Raw genomic sequence first — 5,015 nt, 5'->3', positions numbered from 1 at the left:
TATTCAGCCTCCAAGTGTTTGAATTTTTGTAATTGTTTTTACTGTAATTGATTTCTAATTTTATGCCATTGTGATCTGAGAAGATGCTTGTTATGATTTCAATCCTCTTGAATTTAGAGAGACTTTGCCTGTGTCCCAATATGTGGTCTATCTTTGAAAATGTCCCATGTGCGCTTGAGAAGAATGTGTATTCTGTAGTTTTTGAGTGGAATGTTCAAAATATGTCAATTAAGTCCATCTGATCTAGTGAGTCATTTAAGATTGATGTTTCTTTGCTAATTTTTTGTCTAGAGGATTTATCCAGTGATGTTAATGGAGTATTAAAGTCTCCTACTATGATTGTGTTGCTGTCAATCTCTCCCCTGTTATCTTCCAGAAGTTTTTTTGTTTTGTTTTGTTTTTAATGTATTTGGGTGCTCCTGCATTGGGTGCATAAATGTTTACCAGAGTTATATCTTCTTGTTGTATCAATCCCTTTAGAATTATGAGTGGCCTTTATTGTGTCTTGTTATGGTCTTCACTTTGAGGTCTATTTTGTCAGATATAAGTATTGCTATCCCAGCTTTTTTTTTTTTTCTTTTTCATTTGCCTGATAAATATTTTTCCATCCCTTCACTTTCAGTCTATGTGAGTCCTTTTTTTGAGGTGGGTCTCTTGTAGACAGCACATATATGGGTCGTGTTTTTTTTTTTTTTTTTTTTTTATCCATTCAGCCACTCTATGTCTTTTGATTGGAGCATTTAGTGCGTTTACATTTAACGTTATTACTGAAAGGTACTTGTTTGTAGTCATTTCTATTTTTGTGCCTGTGTTCCTTCCTCCCTTTCTATTTCTTCTTTATACAGCATTCCCTTTAGCATTTCTTGCATTGCTGGCTTGGTAGTGATAAACTCCCTTAGCCTTTTTTTGTCTGCAAAGCTCCTGATTTCCCCTTCAATTTTGATTGAAAGTCTTGCTGGATAGAGTGTTCTTGGATTCAGTCCTTTGCTTTGCATCACTTTGTATACCTCCTTCCATTCCCTTCTAGCTTGATGTGTTTCTGTTGAGAAATCATTTGATAATATGTTGGGGCATCCTTTATAGGTAATTCTCTGTCTCTCTCTCTTGCCTTTAAAATTCTCTCTTTGTCATTAACATTTGCCACTGTAATTATGACATGTCTTGGTGTGGGTCTTTGGGATTCATTTTGATTGGGACTCTCTGTACTTGTGTAACTTTTTTCTTCCCCATATCTGGGAAGTTTTCTTTCATTATTTCTTCAAATAGATTTTCTAATCCTTGCTGCACTTCTTGTCCTTCTGGCAACCCTATTATACATATGTTACTTCATTTCCTGTTGTCCCAAAGCTCCCTTAGGCTCTCCTCCTGCTTTATAATTTTTTTCTCCAGTTGCTGTTCAGATTAAGCTTGTTTCTCTACCTTATCTTCTAATTCACTTATTTAGTCCTCTGCTTCTTCTTGTCTACTGTTGAAACCTTCTATGGTGTTTTTTATTGTAGCTATATCACTTTTGATTTCTTCCTAATTTTTGCATCAGTTGATGATTTTCTCATCCACTCAATGTATGAACTGTATGACCATTACTCTGAATTCTTTTTCTGTCATGTTGCATGCTTCTGTTTCACTAATTTCCTTTCTTGGTGTCTCCTCACTTTCTTTCCTCTGGGGATTTTGTCATCTTTCCATTCTGACTATCTCCAGAAGGTTCAAACATTGAGTTGTGTGGGCCTGGACCCTGTGCATTGGGAGCTTCACACCACTCGAGTGTCACTGATGAGCTCCAACACCAAGACGTGTGGCTGCCATGGGTTGGTGGGAGCCACGCTCACCCAGGATCAGAGTCACCGGTGCTCAGTGTGGCCTTGTGCATGCACCTAGAATCAGGGACCTTGCCTGTGCCACACTGAAACAGAGACCCTGCTGGCGTGTGCTGAAAATCAGAGTCCCCTAGCACATGCCAGGAGTCAGAATTCTCCTGTGCCTGCACCAAGAATCAAGTAAAGTATCAGAGTCTCTATTGCTTGGTGTGCCTCCTGCTGAGAATCAGGGACCCTGTGTGTGCATGCGCCAAGAATTGGAGTCACTCGCTCATAGTGTGAATGCACTGGGAATCAGGGATCCCAGGCGCATGCAATGAGAAACAGAGTCAGGTCACTGGTGCTCAGTGCTGCCTCTCACCCAGAGGATCAGGGTTCCCGGTCTGCTTGGGGGACTGGGTTGCACAATAGCACTGTGTCGGCAGGAGGTCTACCCCTGCGCTGCATAAAACAGACTTCTGTGTGTGCTTGCCCAGAATCAGTCTGGTGGCACTGCTGCCCTGCATAGGCATGGGGTTTGGTCACCCGATTGCATTGCGGGGAACAGATTCCCAGTGCCTGTGTGCTCCCAGTTTCAAATTCCTGTAGCAGCACTGTGGCTCTGAGCGTGGGGCAGGTCTAGTTTCTATGGTTCTGCCAGGAGCCTGCGGGGAGGGGGATGGGCTCTGTGACTCACAGAAATCTGCAGGGGGATGTCTGGATTATTGGTGTCTGTGGGTATGCAGCTGTGGTCACAGGTCTCTGTCCCCAGTGGCTGTAGGGTCCCGATTTGCGTCTGAGACCAGACTGGGTGATGCTGAGGCCAGAATCCTAGTCTCAAGCAGCTCTGTTTTTCAAGATGTCGTGGTCTCTGTGCCCGTGCTGGCTGCCTCCAGAGTGTCTTTGGTGGCAGCGGGGCTCTGTTGTGTAAGACAGCCCGGTTTGGCAGCCCCTTGGAAGACCTGCAGGATCTAACTGTCCCTAGCTCATACACACATACACCACATATGTCCACATACTCCTCTATCACTCCCTCACTCCCTCACACTCGCTCCCTCCCTACCTTCCTGATAGTCACCATCTTCCAGGACTTTTTCCCTATCCCCTTTCACGTGTAGAAAATTACCAGCCATCATTAAAATCCCAGATAACAGATAAAAATGTTATTTCTTCATGAAGACTTTCCCCAAAAAAGAGTACTATAATTAGTGATTATAATAGTAAACTGAGTCATCAAGAAAAAAAATATATTTGGTATATTCAGTTCAATAAGGTAGAATCACACTAAGCTAATTTCTTTTTTTTACTTATAACTCCAGAACACTTTAATTCTAAAGAGCTTTAATAAATAAAAAGCCTCAAGTTTCCAAAGCCCATCAAAAAGGGAATAAATAATCAGTCTCAACAGAGCTGGGGGAAATTGTTTTTTGTTTTTTTTTAATATATTTTATTGATTTTTTACAGAGAGGAAGAGAGAGGGATAGAGAGTTAGAAACATCAATGAGAGAGAAACATCGATCAGCTGCCTCTTGCACACCCCCTACTGGGGATGTGCCCGCAACCAAGGTATATGCCCTTGACCGGAATCAAACCTGGGACCCTTGAGTCCGCAGGCCGACGCTCTATCCACTGAGCCAAACCGGTTTCGGCGGAAATTGTTTTCAAAGAAGGAAAAAGGTGAAGTTGGTAACCATTCTCTTTCAAAAATAAAATACTACTTCCTTAAATAACCACTCAGAATGTCACTTGATATAAATAGGCAGGAGGAAAATAACTGTCATATTTGCCTTATATGCAGTATTGGGCAATTAAATGCCAACTTAGCAATTTTGGAATGGCTTGCCAAAACATTGAAAAGATGAAAGACTTCATCCTTGTCATAGACTTCCACTTCAGTGGAACATTCAGTGCACATAACTGGATGATAGATTTCTTCCACTTCTATCTCTGCCTGCTTTGTAGCATCTTCATGGTTAGCCCTCATCTTCTAATGGCCTCGCTTTTTCTTCCTGTTTTCTGGGGTTTTATATCTTAGAACTTCCTCTTTGTTGACAGAAAAATTCATCACAAATATTGTTCTGGCACTGAGTTTTATATGATTCATGCCTTTGATAATCAAGACACAGTGTGGTCATGCAGGCAGGGCAATTCAAGACAGCATCACTATTTGGAACCAGCTGTTGTTATTGATGTGGCCTCTGTATTCCAATACCATGGTATCCTCTTCTCTGTGTGTCAGCCCAGGCCTGATCTCTGTTATCTTTTTCAGGATCATATAGTAATTCATCATTTGTTAGAATCCTGTGTCATTTCTTCTTTTTTCTCTTGGTCACCTGTGCTGTTTTGTCTTCATCCTCAGAATCAGAATCAAAATATATATCATCATAGTACTTTGTGGAAGCTATTCCAACTTTCCCATTTTCTGAAGAAGACCCTGTTTCCAGGGAAGATAATTTGACCTCCATTGTTTTTATGGTGAAATTTAATTCAGCTTCCATTTCTTTTTCAAATTCATCTTCATTAGATTCACTTTCTCTAGTAAGACATTCTCTGATGAGTTTTCATTTTTGGTCAGGAGTTCTATGTAAAAGCGCATCCACTTCATCTTCAGAACTGCTCAAAGCCAGCTCATCATCGCTAGGCTCTTCAACTGTGTAGGGGTCATAGTCATCTTGGAGCCAGTTCATGGTGACCTCTGCACTCAGATACCATCCACAGATGGCCGCAGAGTACATTTCCTCAGGGGGTCCCTTCCCTAAGCTAAGCTAATTTCTTAATTGGGAAAATTAGCTCCCCAAAATGGTCAAGTTAAAACTAACTTCACATTTCAAATGAGTAACTTTCAGTTAACTGGGATTTCATTTGTGTGTAACAACTGTCTCTAATTATTGAAATTAGCCCTAGCCAGTTTGGATCAGTGAATAGAATGTTGACCTGAGGACTGAAGGGTCCCAGGGTTCAATTCTGGTCAAGGGCACATGCCTGGGTTGTGGGCTTAGTCCCCAGGAGGGGGCATGCAAGAGGCAGCCAATCAATGATTCTCTCATCATTGATGTTTCTATCTCTCTCTCCCTCTCCCTTTCTCTCTGAAATCAATAAAAATATATTAAAAAAAGAAATGTGGCATTAATATGCCTTCCTTTATTAAGATTCAAACAGAAAAACACACACACATATTATATATAACCTTACTATATAACGACTAATATATTAATATTA

General features: G+C 41.0%; 1 pseudogene; it reads right to left on the bottom strand.

Moving 5' to 3' along the window:
* Window positions 1–3,945: 3,945 nt before the first annotated feature.
* On the bottom strand, window positions 3,946–4,483 carry LOC129149485 (E2F-associated phosphoprotein-like; annotated as a pseudogene).
* Window positions 4,484–5,015: the final 532 nt, after the last annotated feature.

The sequence above is a fragment of the Eptesicus fuscus genome, chromosome 1 (genome assembly GCF_027574615.1).
Source record: "Eptesicus fuscus isolate TK198812 chromosome 1, DD_ASM_mEF_20220401, whole genome shotgun sequence".
Classification (NCBI taxonomy): Eukaryota; Metazoa; Chordata; class Mammalia; order Chiroptera; family Vespertilionidae; genus Eptesicus; species Eptesicus fuscus.
This window is presented reverse-complemented; position numbering and strand designations above follow the sequence as displayed.